Source organism: Eretmochelys imbricata, chromosome 9 (assembly GCF_965152235.1).
Source record: "Eretmochelys imbricata isolate rEreImb1 chromosome 9, rEreImb1.hap1, whole genome shotgun sequence".
Taxonomy (NCBI): Eukaryota; Metazoa; Chordata; order Testudines; family Cheloniidae; genus Eretmochelys; species Eretmochelys imbricata.
Window position 1 is genome coordinate 100048771 of NC_135580.1, and position 16815 is coordinate 100065585.

Genomic DNA, 16815 nt, shown 5'->3' on the forward strand with positions numbered 1-16815 from the left:
TAAGCAAGAAGTAATTCTTCTGCTCTATGCTGGGCTGTTAAGGCCTCAGCTGGAGTATTGTGTCCAGTTCTGGGCACCACATTTCAGGAAAGATGTGGACAAATTGGAGAAAGTCCGGAGAAAAGCAACAAAAATGATTAAATGTCCTATGACCTATGAAGGAAGATTGAAAACATTGGGTTTGTTTAGTCTGGAGAAGAGAAGACTGAGAGGGGGGGACATGATAACAGTTTTCAGGTACATAAAAGTTGTTTCAAGGATGAGGGAGAAAAATTGTTCTCTTTAATCTCTGAGGATAGGACAAGAAGCAATGGGCTTAAATTGCAGCCAGGGAGGTTTAAGTTGCAGATTTTTAAGAGGAGGTTAGACAAACACCTGTCAGGGATGGTTTAGAAGATAATAGTTTGTCCTGCCATGAGTGCAGGGGACTGGACTAGATGACCTATCGGGGTCCCTTCCAGTCCTATGATTCTAAAATAATGTTTTCCTTTGTTTTTTGGAAATGTAAATGTTCTGATTTAATATTTTTATTTTGGGGGATTCCCCCTTTCTCTTCCTTTTTTACTTTTTCTACTGGAAATGGGGGGAAATGGTAAGAATGTGTGGGAAAGTGGGGAAAACACTTATATTTTATTAGTTTTTCAAGTGTCAGAAATGGATTTCCCACATTTTCTTACTGTTTTTCCCTGGTTTCCAGTGGAAAAAAGAGTGGAATGTAATAAAAAGAGAAGCAGGGGGAAATCCAAAAACAAACCATAGAAAACCAAAATGTTTTCATTTCCAAAAGCCAAAAATGAAATGACACTTCAAGATGAAATAAAATGCAAAATTTCCTGTAAAATATCCAAAAATTTTCAGTTGAAAAAATTTTAAAAGGGATTTTTCCTGTTGAGAAAAATTGTTTTTTTGTGACCAGCTTTAGCAATGAACATTTGAATCCAGCAAGAGACAAATTCTTTGGTTCCTCATTTTATATTATATATCTATATATATATACATATATATATTCCTGCCTATGAGATTTATCTTATGTGGACATTTTCCATCCACCACCAAATAATCAATGAATAAGGCAACAACAGTTCACTGTAGGGATCTAACTGCTTTCTGACACATTAAACATTCCTTTCATTTTGCATCTGTACAGTAATTTTATAAGTACATGTTACTGAACCAAAGCAGAATAATTTATCAGCACTTGCCAAGATGACATGCTGATCATAATTGTCTCATTACCTTGTGCTTCCCCCGCATCTATCTGTTAGGTCCACCTGTTTTCTCTTGTTGTCTTATACTTAGGTTGTAAACTCTTTGGACCACCTTGTTATATGTCTGTGTCCAGCACCTAACACAATGGGGATGGGAATCCAGGTACTACTGCAATACATTCATAATTAATTCATTAAATGGCAAATATTTCTGGCCAGGGGCTCGAAGCTGAATTGTGGGTCTTTGTCACTTAGGCTAGACTTCTAAACTTTTGGATATTTGGACAGATCCTCATTCCTGAGGAGTGGATAGTCTTCTCTACTTCAGAGTCTGCAAGTAGTGCATTTTAAGATTATGACAGTCCTTCAGCTTTCCATACAGTACCTTAGCCCTCAATCCTGCAAAGATTTGTGCACATACTTAATTTGATACACTGTGAATATTCCCATAGATTTCAGTGGGATTACTCTCAGTACCTCAAACTAAACATGGGCATGAGTCTTTGCAGGATTGGGATCTTAAATGGGACTCCACATTAAGGAGGATTTTCCTGTTAAAATACATTGCAGGTCCAGGAACAAGCTGAATTAGATTCATTATTGGTAGTTGTGATGTTATCTAATTAAAATATCATCAGGCAAATCATTATTGCTACCACTGTTATATAATTGCAACAAATCTTATACAAAGTATAACGCATGGCCAGAAAGGGTTAAATAGCTTGCAGGCTAACTAACCCAGAGCCAACCTGTAGAGACATGTTAGAAATAGTAATTAGGGTCATTCTATAGTAGATAGGCTAGAACTTTGAAATGCAAACCTATATTGTTAGAAGTTAGAAGTGATACTAATTGTGTACTCATAAATGTTAGCCATGTAAACAGACAGTTCCTGTCTGTCACTATAGCTGTTGGTTTAGAGATCAGAAGGGAATATTAACATTTAGATGAATTTTGGGTGCAATAATGTCATTGTTTATATGTCTCTTTGAAGTTTGTGATAGCCGGCCTAATGGATAAATTGCCCTATGTTAATTTGTGTAACATAACTGGTGATGTTTAGGAAACAGAAGGTTACATCAAAAGCCTGTTGTTTACCCAGGACTGTATGGTCAAGTGGATGCTAAAACACTGTATAAAAGACTCTTGGATCCTGATCCTGTCATCTCAGATCTACTTAAGCTTCATCAGGGGAAGTTTGAGTCGCAAGACTGAGATCCTAGCCTGAGCTGGAACACACCAAATATAATATTGGATATTGAACTATAACCTATGGATTAAATTCTAAAAGAACTCGTTGCAACTATAAAGCTCACCATCTCTGCTATGAATCTGAATTTCAAGATTGTGCTTATGTCTATATGTATACTGATTTTTAACCATTTCTCTCTCTCTTTTCCTTTTTAATAAATTTTAGTTTAGTTAATAAGAATTGGCTGTAAGTATGTATTTGGGTAAGATATTAACCTGGGAGGTAATGTGTCTGATCCCTTTTTTATATGATAAATAAGATTTTCATTAATCCTCATCATGTCTGACTTGGGTGTCTAGGCGGAGCCCTGAGGCTGGATCACTTTAAGGGAACTGTGTTGTTTGGACTTCTGAGTAACCAGTAAGGTAACAAAGAAGCTGTCTTATGCTGGCTTGGTGAATCTAAGTATTGGAATATCCACCAGTTTTATGGGGATTGTCTGCCCCATTCTTTGCAGTTTACCCTAATTATGTGACCTTAGCTGGGTCCCCTGGGAATCTGGTCACAGTAGTCAACTTTGTCAAGAGGATTGCCTTGTAACAACTGTTTAAAAGCCTTGGTCGGCGTCACCTGGCCTGCTCAGCACAACTTGCGGTGAGACCGCTGTCTGCTCTTTCAACTTTGTTTTGTAGGACAGGAAAAAAAAATCCGATGCCAAAAATGAGACTGTGACACTATTAGGGATGTGCAGCACTGCAAGTGATAAGTGCTGTGGAAACGCACTTATCTGGCAGAGAGCTGCCAACACATTCAAAGGAATCTCGATGGAAATCTCTTTGGTAACACATAGGAAGAGACAAATTTCTTCTAATGAGCCTCTGGGACTCAAGAATATAGTTAAAACTTGACTGTAATCCATCACTCAGTGGGGAAGATTGTGTGGGAAAAGCATGGACCATCAGTTTTCAGAAACAAAACGTTACTCAGAACAAGATAGAATTTGAAATCCAGAGTATGAAAGCAGAGTGCTCCGCATAGCATGTGGGTTTAGGCCAGTCTACACAGGAGGCTACATGGCATGCTCATGGCATACACGCAGAGGAAGGGCTGGGCCTTCAGCTCCAAAAACACACACCTCTAGCATTTGAGCCAAAGGACACACCTAGTAGGTTCCCATTCTCTCTGAATGTGCCCATGACTACAGGGTGACATCCCTCACAAAAGGGCAGTAATGAGTGAAGAGTGGCAGCCAACCAGATGACGATGGTTGTGGGGGGTTGGGGAAGATGAGGAGGGAGGGCACCTGGCACATCCTTTTGCTGTTTTTATACTTCTTCCAATAAAGAGGTAAGGTGGGACCTGGCTGGCACCTTGCACTTTTATGTAGGGAACAATAGGGCAAAATATCACATGCAGCAAATTACTGACTAATGATTCACTGTTTAATACATAGTTCATGTTCCTATTCTGCCAGTCAGCATGACACATAGATTCCGTTAAAGACAATAGAGTGGTCTCTAAATTATTAAAGCTAATGATGTAATCTTAATTGGAAAGACAGACCTCTACAGAAGTTGAAAAAACATGAAGAGCTTCTTGAATTTAGTACTTTGCCAATAGCTGACAGAAATTGTAAGGCTGAGTATATTGTTGCCCAGAGGAAATGATATAGATAACATTAGCATTTTAAAGATCACCAAGAGCCCAAGTCTGGATTTTACTCAAGTATAACTCCATTTACTCCTGCTTTGTACAAGATTAAGATCAGAATCAAGCCCAATTTCCTATATGTAGCGATCTTTGCCTTCACATTCTGAAAACTCTCATCCTGTAAATGTCTGAGAAGATTCACAGCAATTGTTAGACACTATAGGAAGTCAGTAGGATAATTACCACAGCACTAACAATCAGCAACCTAAATTTCCTTTATCAGCTTGGACAAGTATAATGTTGCATACTATGAAGGATTTTTTAGAGATGTCATTAAGCATCAGCAAATCTATTTGTTGATCGGAAGAGGCTAGAAAGGGAGGCGTGCACAAGATTTGGCAGCCACAATGCTGTGTTTCTGCCAAGCTCATAGGAGCAAAATAGAAGAATGTCTTCCATGGTTTTAATCTCACTCATATTTCTTCAGGGTGTGGTCAGGTGTTTTCAGTTCGCTTTAAAGGTGAATATTGTTAACTTTCCTGTTCCCAGCCAACCAGAACAGTGCAGTTTGGGTGTAGCGGGCAGGGCTGTCTCTGGAGGGGTGCGGGGCCTGGGGCGGAAGTGACGAATCGGTCACTTCTGGGACCAATCGTGCCGTCCCCCACAAAGCGCAGGGCCTGGAGCAGTTGCCCCAATTTGCTGTACCCTAGGGACAGCTCTGGTAGCAGGAATACAGTTTCCAGAGATATAGTGTACAGTTCGTGACTGGTATTACAAATTATTCAGCCTTTCTCCCCCACAACCCAAACAAATCTTTGCAGATAAAACTTCCCATTGGCGTTGCACACGGCTGTGCAGAATGCTATGGCAGCAGGTAAGGAGAATAATGATATCTGTAGTAATTGAGAATTAGATTGTCTGGCTGAGGCTGGATTAACTACAAAGCAGCCTCAATCTGGCATGAGGCTATGACCCCAGCTATACTGGTCCTACTCTAGCAACCAGGCTGCAGCAAATGGCCACAGGGCCCTGCTGCGAATGGTACATTTCATATTCACAGAATACTCATAGATGGCAAGGGAGTGGCACTCACCGAAGCCATAAGTGAATTTGGCCCAAAAGAAGCAGAACACCTATGTGCTCAAAGCAACTGTCACTGCAGAAAAAAATTAACAGGCCAAGATTAATAATAGGGTCAAAGTGTCCTTGGTAATGCCAGTAATCTTAAAAATGTTCCAGATCAGTCAGCTCTCATGTGGCTGTGTGAAAGGGGAGCTGCAAGCCAAAGGCACAGCCCGGATGGAGAAAATGGAAATGAGTTCCTTGTGGTAAGTGCTGCGTGCACAAGACTTGACTAAATTTACAGCCCTGGCATTCCTGTCCTGTCAGTAAGAGTTCCCAGCTGAGTTGATGATGACATTCTGGTCTAAGGAAATCAAGCAACCTGTCTATACTGCCTTTCTGTGGACATGCCTGAGACATATCAAAGGAATGCCAAAGAGGGCAAGGCTCACATATCTGGATGGGCTGTACCTGCCGTCTGTGTGAGGAGTGAACTGGCAAAAGCCTTTTAATGAAACATTTATTTTTTTCTGGCTATTAAAAAAAACATGAAACACTGGCTCCGGTTCTTCCCTACAATCTGGCTGCTTCATATCACTCCGGCTTAACAGGTTACCTGCCCCCAGTGGAGCAGAATCAGGGTAGCAGTTCTACAGCCTACCCACTCCTGCCCAAGCTCCAGGAGCGTGGCCAGGTAAAAGGATGAATGAGTGGCGTGCTGTTGAGTTCTGGTGTTCCCTGAATGTCCTGGGTGTAACCTAGAGCAGCCCTGAGGCTACTCCGAATTGTGCAACGGGCCAAACTTGTCACCAGTCAGCCCCAGGGCCACAAAATTAACATAAAACCATCTTTGTCCCTCCCAGTCCTGGAATGAGCACAGCTCAGCAAGACACAGGAAATCTGGGCCACGGTTTCTGCACCCTCAGGACCAAACTAAGCTCTGGTATTAGCAGGTGCAATTACCATTAGCGTTAATAGGTGTTGCAGCAGCTCGCCCCAGAGCTGTATTTGCCTTCCTGGTGTCACCAGCAAAGAACCGTCATAACAGCCACAATTGACCGGCAGTCACAACCAACACCAGCTAATGACTGTTGGTGTCTTCCCTCGGGTTTCCTTACTCTGCCCCTTGTTACTGCTCGGTGGTCTCCTCTACTTCCCATAAGCCACACCCCTGTACCTAATTCCTCACTTCATTTCTAGAATGTGCCATCTTGGTTCGGTCCAAGTAGTTCCTATATGGGGGATGGGGGTCAACTGCCAATGTCTGGTAAAGAAAGAGCACCTTGGAAATGGTAACCTATAATTTCATTGGGTTTTTCATGGAAAGTGGAGTCTTTGTAGGGTCATCGATATGCCGGGCCTGGAGTAGATGTCTGGCTTCCCGGTTAAATGATGATGATGGTTTCTTTAGTGCCCCAGAATGTGCTCGGTGCTTTAGAAATGTATCAAAAATCTCTAGTCAGGCCCCTACCCAAACAGCTTACAATGGCCACAGGCAACACGCAAACACAGGGGTGGGCAAAGGGTGGGACTTCTTTTCTTTAAATAGCCAAGAGAGGATGCTGTCTGAAGCACTGTGGGAAGAGGATCAAAGAGAGGTTGTGCTGCCTACAGGGTGAGGAGGATATTCCCAGGTGTAGGAGGCACCATGGAGAGAGGACAGAGGTATGGCTGTCTGTCTAAACAGCCCCCAGGACAGTAGCTGCTGAGCCGCTCACAATCATTAACCGATCCGCACAAACCCCTGGGCGGGAGGGAAGTGCTAACATCCTCATTGTACAAAGGGGAGCTATGGCTCAGTGCAACTTGCCCCAGGTCACACAAGAAGTCGATGGCCAAGAATTGAATACAGGTCTCCTGAGTCCCAGTCCAGTGCTGGCTGGTGGGTTTCCTCTCTACCGCTGCAACGGGAGCAGGGGCTGAACCCACCAAATCCTGGGAATCATGGGGACCTGCTAGACCCTGGAGTACCCTATGCCTCTTCAGCTGTCAAGGCTCCTGTCCCTTATCTAGTATCAAGGCCCCAGGTTGTGGCTGCCACTGGAATTCTCCTTGTAGAGGTGGGAGTGTGTGTGTGCAGGGGAGGAATTCTGACACAGAGTGACCAGAGTCGGGGGAGGGATTCTATCCCCATGGGTGTTGATACCTGAATGCCCATCTGCTTTCCTCTGCTTTTTACTAACATGGAAAATCTGAGTAGAGGAATTGATTCTAATCTTTTCCTGCATAAATCACTGGAGTTGTAGATAAAAACTTTGGAGTATGAGAGCCTGGCGCAACACAGGAACGCAGCTCTCCGCCAGCTTGGGCATTGGATAGGGCACAGGGAAACAGAATGCCTTGTGGGATGATGGAACAGATGCTTCAAGAACAGGAACAAATGGGCTGATCTTAGCAATGCTGTCAGTTGCACGGATGCCTACTGAAAGTTTTAAGGCAATAAAAAGGTTGATGCAGAAATGGGCTTTCTTGGAATGATCAGGATTATCATAAAACACTGACATAATCAATTAACACAGCATTTTCCTGACCACCTGGTGCAGTCCAGGTTCCAGACACTTGACAATCTACATAAAACCTGACACACCAACAGAAGATGAAACGTCAGACAGCCATGCAGGAGAGGCACAGGGCGAGAGAAGGGAGAAAGATTTCCTGAAAAGGTGGGTTTTAAGGAGGAATTATTGCAGGATAAAGTGGATGCTCTGAGGCTAAGGAGGGGAGTCCATTCCGGGGGGCGAGGGGAGAGCATGATGGATGGCACAGAGCTGAGAACTGGAGGAGGAGGGGAAGGGTGAAGCAAGGGGAGCGGCTTGGGAAGAGTGTAGAGGATGGAAGGGGTGTGTGGAGGAAAGAAGAGCACAAATGTATGTGGCCCGATAGGAAAGGACAAGGAGCTGGAGTTTTCATGTGGAAGCCACCACAGCCATTCCAGGGGATGAGGGCACATGACTGGGCACAGCCCCTGGTAAGGGGGCACAAAGGTGGCTTAGGCTGTCCAGATTCTGGGCTGCTCCAGGGCCTGGCGTGCTGGGGCTGTTCTAATGGACAGCAGCCATTCTCACACTGCCTATGGGCTGCACTGCAGCCTGGAGCAGCGCACCTTCTCCGCTGTGCTCTGGGCTGTGTATGCATCCCCTCCTCCCACAATGCCAGGGCTACTGAGGGGGCAGTGTAGGGACAGTCAGTTGCCCTGCCCTACCCCTGTGCTGTGGGAATACTCTCCCAGCGGCTTGTGGTTGCTTTACAGCCCATCCTCCTCCAAGACAGTGCACGAGGGCTGGAGCGAAGACAGGTTTCTTCATCATTTCCGTAGCATACTGCAGTAGTGGCCTGGAGCACCTTATTCGTTAGCTGCCCATTAAAAATAAAGATGATCTGATGGAATACGCGTGAAGATACACACCACTGGATGGAGCGATGTCATCCATTCACTATCCTCTAGGAAATGTCACGCCACCCAAGAGCTCCCATCTACCTCAACACTCCTCCCACAACCCCAGCCAATATATATATATAAAACTAACAAATAAAAACCTGTAACACAATCAACCCATCCAAACCAAAAAGCCACAAACAAAAAAATACCCCAAGCAGAGTTTTTACCCCCAAAAGGGAGGAGAACCAGAGACTCCGCTAAGGTCCCTGGGGACTTTGCTATTGCTACTCATTGCACATAGAAGGCACTCGGACACTAGCCTGATGGGTGGCAGCATAAACCCTAAGATCGTTTTGGGGCGGGTATCTGGAAAAGGTGCATGATAGGCAGCATGTCACAGCACAGGGCAGGCCTGTCACTTCATGGACACCGAGTATCAAAACACTGCAAAATGCTACCCTGCCATTTCCTGGCTTAGAACCGCAGTCGAATCAGAAAGTTGTTGAGAATGCTAACACCTGGTGTTGTATGCCAGGAATACTGCTACCATGCTGCTCACCCCAGGGATCGCATGGTGCTAAGGGCAATGCCATTGCGAACATTTCTCCGCCTATTTCTGCTGTGAGCTAGTGTTGGTTAGGCTAGAGGATCTCTTTCTCTGGAACCTCTGGTTCTTTCTTTGAGGTTTGAGAGGTCTCTAAAATCCTGAGAATTGCACCAGGTGGGATCTTTGAGCTCTTTGTGATCTACTGAATTTCCTTTTGTTCGCAGGGGTGTAAATTCCCATGAACGCAATGTGGCTCTAGAGTCTTTTAGAGTGCGGAGCAGCTCATTGGTATTCTCCGTGAACACCTCCAGTCCGTCAAACGGGAGACCCTCTGCTATATCCTGGACTTCTCTGCCCTGTGCATCACCGCTTCAGTGGTGGTAGAACAAGCCATGGTACCCGCAGCATGTAAGCATGCCTGAAGGACTGGCCTGGCCAGTAACGTCCCTCAGCAAGAACAGCCCGGAATCGTTCCCTTTCTTCTGGAGGATGATTTTTTAATAAGAGAATTAAGCTCTGTGTAATTTGTGAAATTGTATTTGCCCATTAGCACTTGGTAATGTGCAATGAGGAAGTGTAGAGATGCAGATAAGTAAGATTTTCTCCCTAGAAGATCCAGACGCTTCTGGTGTCGGTCATATGGGATGGACTCTTCTCGTTCATTCGCCATGTCAATCACCAAAGAGTTGGATGGAGGGTGGGAGAATAGGAACTCAGAGTCCTTGGAGGGAACATAATATTTGTAACAGCCCTATTACGTGTAGGTGGTTCTGTGGCCGGGATAAGCCAAGTTGTTTTTGCAGGCTCCGGGAGAACCTCATTGACAGGGAGGGCGACTCTGTATGTAGTGGCAGAGTGGAGAATATCCAGCAGTCTGTGCTGTGATTCTTTGACCTCCTTGAGAGATATTCTTAGGGAGTCTGCCACCCATCTGATAAGTTCTTGGAACTGCCAAAAATCATCGGCCATGGGGGTGGGGAGAGCATTACCGCCCATTCAGGTGATGGTAATCTGAGGGGTAGCTTCTTTGTCCACCCTAGCCCCTTCCTGTTGAGGGTTGTGTCCGGGAGGAGAAGCTTGTGTCCCCCTATTATCCCGATGGGAGAGGGTTGGGTCCTGGACAATTGTTGGCAATAAGCTGCCCATGGATCCCAATATGGCCATTGAGGTCCATATGGGGGAGGGGGTGGTAATCCCAGGTTTCCACCAAACACTCCCCCAAATTAATCCCTGTCTTCTCAGGAAAGCAGGTTCCTATGTGGATACGCAGGGTAACCACGGACACCAAAGGGAGGTCCCCATCATCATCCTTTTCTTCCTCTAATGGAGGAGCTCCAACTGAATCGGGTGGCGAATCAGGTGGTACCACAGATGTGTATGGGTCTGGGTACTGAGAACCACTCGGTCTCTAAAGACTCTCGGTACCAGCACGCAATGGCGACTCGGGCTCAGTAGTCACTGATACGTCCTTTGGGTACCTGAAGTCTTGCGGTACTGCGCGGACTTGCGGCGCTGAGTGGATTTGCAGCACTGTCTGCGCTTATCCCTGCAGGACAGGACCAAAGGTTTTGAGCGCTCTGAGATAGTTACTGATGTAGGTGGGGGCTTGGTCACACCCGGTACTGAAGAGCCCATTAAAGAAGATACCAGGAGAGTGGTGGTGTCTGGCAGTACCACTCTTCTATGCTTAACCTGTCCAGCGCTTCCAGATGGTACCAGCGCCCTCTCGGAGCCACGCCTGCTCTTAGAGCTACAGGGTCTCTTAACCACACCAGTACCAGAGCGACCCTTAGCCTCCGCAGTACAGTGCCTTGAGGTGGGAGCTTCTGAGGCCCTTGACCTGCTCAGAGAGCGAGGTCTTTTCAAAGTGGATGCCTAAGAGAGGGGTTAGCGCTCCTCTTCTTCGGTGTCTTTCTGGGGGAGTGCCGAGCTGAGGTCGAAGAGGCGTTAGATACCCCTGAAAACTAATGTACAGGGGGGCTCTCCTTACCTGGCTCTGAAGCAGATCGAAGGGAGGGCCCCATCATTAGCAGTTGCAGCTTGATTTCCTGGTTCTTTCTTGCCCTGGATTTGAGGACTAAACAGACGTTACACTTCTGTGGGACTTGTGACTTTCCTAAACAGCTAATGCACTTAGAGTGTCCATCACTGACCAGGATGACCTTGCAGTACACGAGGCAGCGTTTAAAACCTGGGGAACAGGGCACTCCTCTCTCAGTGAGAAAGGGCTCTGGTGAGGGAGGAAATAAACAATTCTCCAAATAAAAGTCAACCAACTAATAACATGTAAGCAGTGTCAGGATGAGCTCCACCCTGACATCTGGTGGTGAGGTGTGGCAAGTTGTGGAAAAGAACTTCAGGGGCCGATGTCATTTGCATAGGCACACCCACCACGCCTAGAATGAGACCATAGCTGCTCAAATGGTCACTTTGGCTGCTGTGGGATCCCCAGCGTCTCTGTTATTGGGGCAGGAAGAATAAATTGTTATTACCCTGATTATGGGAACTGTGCTTGGAACTGTACGTGGCCTTTTGTTATGATGGAGGGATTCACCATCAACTAAGTAGCACTCGCTAGGCAAGGGTCATGGGTTCCAAAACTGTGTGAATAGAGAGAGGCTGGGGACAAGTATTAATACTTGGTGGCATGGGCCCCTTGGTGAGGGCCTTCCATGCTAATTGCACTTCCTCCTCTCTCCACTGTGGAATATCAGAGCTAATTTTGATTTCATTAGAAGTCTAGTTATAGGCTGCTGAGCTCACTTTGGGCTGACAGTGCACCAGCACTGGGGCTCCCCTACTACAAGCTGAATTCACCTAAGAGCTGAAATCACTGAGTGTTGTGTTAAGTAGTGGGGGAGCCTGAAGATATATTGTGGAGCAGTTTGCGGCACGGCTGGTGAAGCAGTTCAACGCGGAGCAGTGTGTGGATGGCAGGAGCTGCTTGTGGGTCGTGGAGCTGAGCGAAGGAGTTCGTGGGGCAGCTGGCGGAGCGGAGCGCAGCTGAGCGAAGGAGTTCGTGGGGCGGCTGGCGGAGCGGAGCGGAGCGAAGGAGTTCGTGGGGCGGCTGGCGGAGCGGAGCGCAGCGGAGCGAAGGAATTTGTGGGGCGGCTGGCGGAGCGGAGCGCTGCTATGGAGCTGTGGGGCGGTCAGCTTCAGATCATGTAAGGTGCCTCTTACCCCCGTCCCATTTCCACCCAGGTTGGGAGGTAAAGCTCCGCAGATAAACTTTCGAACTCTGGGGCTGCCCTGACCAGGGACAGAGACTTTTGGGGCATTGGACTTTTGGGACCTTGGGTGATTTGGGGTTGCTGGACTCAAGAACCAAAGGGAAAAGGGCATTCCCCAATTTGCCTGGGGTGGGTTTTTTTTGCTCATGGGTTGTGTTATGAATCCTGTTGGTGGTGTTTCCCCAACATAATGCCACATTGTTTCTCTCTGTTATTAAAAGGCTTTTGCTACACTCAGGCTATGTGCTTGCGAGAGGGGAAGTATTGCCTCTTGGAGGCGCCCAGCGGGGGTGGTATATATTTGTCCCAGGTCACTGGGTGGGGGCTCGAGCCGGTTTGCATTGTGTTATTGGAATGGATCCCCTAGATATTGAACCCGGCCCTTGTTGCTGCCAACTCTGACGGGCAGAAGGGTTACATTTTTGGGGGCTCGTCCGGGATAGCCTGGGTCAGTACCCCTCGCAAGCACCTGTTGAGTGATCCACTACATTGGGAAACAATTTATATATTTTTTTTGTTTTGTTTGTGCTTATATTTTGAGGAAATTACTGTTTGTATAATGGCTAATATGTCAGGTTTGTTGGGCCCTGGCTCAGCAGCTTCTAGCTCAGGGGCTGCAGCCTCGGCTGATGATTGGACAAAAGCTCTGGGGCAAACATTGGAAAAGGTTGTGCTGCCCCATGCTGAGTCAGACTCTTGTCGTAAGTTAAGATTATTTGCTGGGGAGGAGGAGTTTGAACCCTGGTTAGAGCATACCACTGAAATGCTGCAAGAGTGGGCCGTACCAGATGCAGAAAAGCGAAGATGCCTTATAGAGAGCCTTGGCGGCCCAGCATTAGATGTGATTCGCACCCTGAAGCTCATTGACCCTGGGGTCAGTGTGAAGGACTGCCTAGAGGCCCTTGAACACAACTTTGGGAGCGTAGAGGGCCCTGAAGACAGCTACTGTAAGTTCCTTAATTCCCGACAACAAAAGGGCGAGAAGGCTTCAGCCTACATACAGAGACTGGAGAGACTGCTTCAGAGAGCTGTCATGAGGGGAGCAGTGACTGCTGAGCAGATGGATCAGACCAGACTGGCTCAAATTGTAAGAGGAACTCAGTATCAGAACCCGATTCTACTTCATCTCCAGCTAAGAGAACGACGGGAACATCCCCCAAGTTACTCCCAGCTGATAAAAGAGGTCCGAGAGGAGGAAGAAAGGCAGGCTGCCAGTGAGTTTTGGGAAGCCCAAACATCGGAGCCAGGCAGCACAACACCACTGCAAACGGCCAGTGTACTGATGGTGAGCACCAGAGAGGAACTTGCCCAACAAATGCAGGTCCTGACGGAACGGATAGCTGAGCTGCAAAGTACCGTTGACCGAGTTAAGACTTCCAGGAATAAGAAGCCTCAAACTGTGGCGATTGAGAAGCCCGCACTTAGAGCCACCATCCCCCCCAGGCGAAGGGGAAAAGGTCAATTCTTCTGCTACCGATGTGGTCAGGATGGACACAGTGCTGCCAAGTGCCGTAATGAAGAAAACCCCTCCTTAGTGTATGGAAAGCTGAGGATCAGTTGGGAGAGATCCGGTAGCTGCCAGAGGGTCTGGGGACGGGGACCCCCCAGGTCTGCAGGATTTGAAGATTCCCCCAGAAAAGACTGTCCAGCTGGGATCCCTGCAGGACTGATAGGGCCTCGAGCAGAGGTCACGGTGAGGATTGAAGGGGTGGAGTGTAAAGCAGTGCTTGACACTGGATCTCAAGTGACTATTATATTTCAGTCATTCTACCAACAGATGCTTAGGCACCTGCCTATACAGCCACTGACTGGCCTTGGCCTGTGTGGCCTCAGCATGGATGAATACCCCTATCAAGGGTATGTTATAGTGCACCTGGAATTCCCAGAGGAGGTTGCTGGGGTAAGAGAAGAGGTAGACACAGCTGCCTTAATATGCCCTGACCCTAAAGGGACTTCTGATGTGTCTGTGCTGATAGGGACCAACTCCAGTCTCTTCAAGGTACTCGCGGATTACTGCAGAAGGCGGGCTGGGGACCAATACCTGAATACCCTGATGATCCATACGCTTTGTGCTGAAGCCTATAGGAAAATTGAGAGCGCTAAAAGGGACACATCTGAGCTACCGCTTGGGGCACTGAAGTACGCGGGCACAACCCCCTTAGTAGTGCCTGCAAGGACGGAGCAAGAAGTGCTTGTCATGAGTACCTGTCTGAAAGGCAGTAAAGGGACATTAGCAATGATAGAGCAGCCGATGGGAGGAGAGCTCCCTGAAGGAGTGTTGGTCCCCAGTGGAGTCATAACCCTACCTGCTGAAGCCCAGGAAAGGGTGACTATACTGATTGCTAATGAAACGAGTCGTGATGTTGTTGTGAAGCAAGGACAAAAGATAGCAGACCTCTTTGAGCCTGAGTCGATTGTAAAACCCCAGTGTGAAACTCAAGTTCCGACAATAGACCCAGCAAAGTTTGACTTTGGAGATTCACCAGTGTCCGAGGACTGGAAAGATCGCCTGAGGAAGAAACTTTGTGAAAGATCCAAGGTGTTCTCACTGCATGAGTGGGATGTGGGATGTGCAAAAGGAGTAGAGCACAATATCAGACTACATGACTCTCGACCTTTCAGGGAGAGATCTAGGAAGATTGCTCTCTCTGAGATGGAAGATGTGCGACATCATCTTCAGGAGCTGGCTGCGAATGGCATCATTACAGAGTCCCGTAGCCCATACGCCTCACCCATTGTGGTAGTCCGCAAAAAGAATGGGAAAATCCGGATGTGTATTGACTACCGCACCCTAAACAGCCGTACTGTGGTCGACCAGTACACTATGCCTCGAGTGCAAGATGCCTTAGACTGTTTGCTGGGAAGCCAGTGGTTCTCTGTGTTGGATCTTCGAAGTGGATACTACCAGATCCCTCTGGGAGAAGAAGATAAGGAGAAGACAGCCTTCATCTGCCCATTAGGGTTTTATCAGTTCGAACGCATGCCCCAAGGGATTTCTGGAGCACCTGCCACCTTTCAACGTCTCATGGAGAAAGTTGTGGGAGACATGAATTTACTGCAAGTGTTAGTTTATTTGGATGACCTGATTGTGTTTGGAAGAACCTTAGAGGAGCATGAAGAAAGACTTCTTAAAGCGCTTGATAGGTTGGAGGATTATGGTCTGAAGCTTTCAATTGACAAATGCCAGTTCTGCAGAACCTCAGTGAAGTATGTGGGTCACATTGTGTCCCAAGAAGGTGTGAGTACTGATCCTGATAAAATAGAAGCACTCACTACATGGCCACGTCCAAGTAACTACAGAGAACTCAAGACCTTTCTTGGATTTAGTGGCTACTACCGCAGATTTGTGAAAAACTATGCTACGATTGTAAAGCCTCTGAATGATCTTACCAGGGGACATCAGTCCAGCAAGAACAAATCTAAGTCCAAGAATAAGGGGAGGTCCCCAAAGCCTCCTGTGCAGAGACACAATGGCCCCTTTGCACCATTTGGGCCACGGTGGGATGAGAGATGTGAAAGGGCTTTTCGAGAAATCATTACTTGCCTAACTCATGCTCCAGTCCTAGTTTTTGCTGACCCAAGCAAACCATTTATCCTGCATACTGATGCCAGTTTGGAGGGTCTGGGAGCAGTCCTGTACCAGGAAGTGGAAGGCAAATGTAAACCTGTAGCCTTTGCCAGCCGAGGATTGTCTGATAGTGAAACTCGCTATCCCACCCACAAGCTGGAATTTTTGGCCTTGAAATGGGCCATCACTGAGAAATTTCGAGACTACTTGTATGGTGCTCAGTTCCAGGTGTGGACAGACAACAATCCACTGACTTATGTGTTAACAAGTGCTAAGCTGGATGCTACAGGGCAGAGATGGGTGGCTGCCTTGGCTAGCTATGAGTTCAGCATTCAGTACCGATCAGGGAGAAGCAATGTAGATGCAGATGCATTGTCCAGGCGTCCGCAGGCTCCAGAAGTTGCTGTGATACCCACAGATGGAGTGAGAGCTATTTGCAGTGTGAGTCGCCGAGAGCCAGAGGCCCGTGAGGGCTTTCAGGGATGTGTTGCAGAAGCTTTGGGCCTGCCCCCTGAATGCATGCCTTCTGCTTCAGTGAACTATATTGCATTAGACCAATCTCCTTTGCCCATGCTCAATGCGGCTGACTGGCAAGAAGCCCAGCGGCAAGATATTGACATTCGTGATACACTACTTGCCAAAAGGGAGGGGCGAAGCCCAGCTGCGGTTGTCCCACCTAACCCGGAGGGTAAACTACTATTGAGAGAATGGACCAAACTAAAACTGATTCAGGGAGTGCTACACCGAATGACCACTGACCCTTTACAAAAACAACGAGCACAACTAGTACTGCCAAAAAAGTACAGAGCCCTGGCCATGAGGGCCCTGCATGATGACTTTGGGCATTTAGGGATGGAGAGGACCCTGGAACTTATTCGTAGTAGGTTCTATTGGCCCCGAATGGCTGAAGATGTTCACAGGAAATGTGAGACTTGCGCTCGATGTGTTCAAAGGAAAACTCTGCCCACGAGGGCTGCAT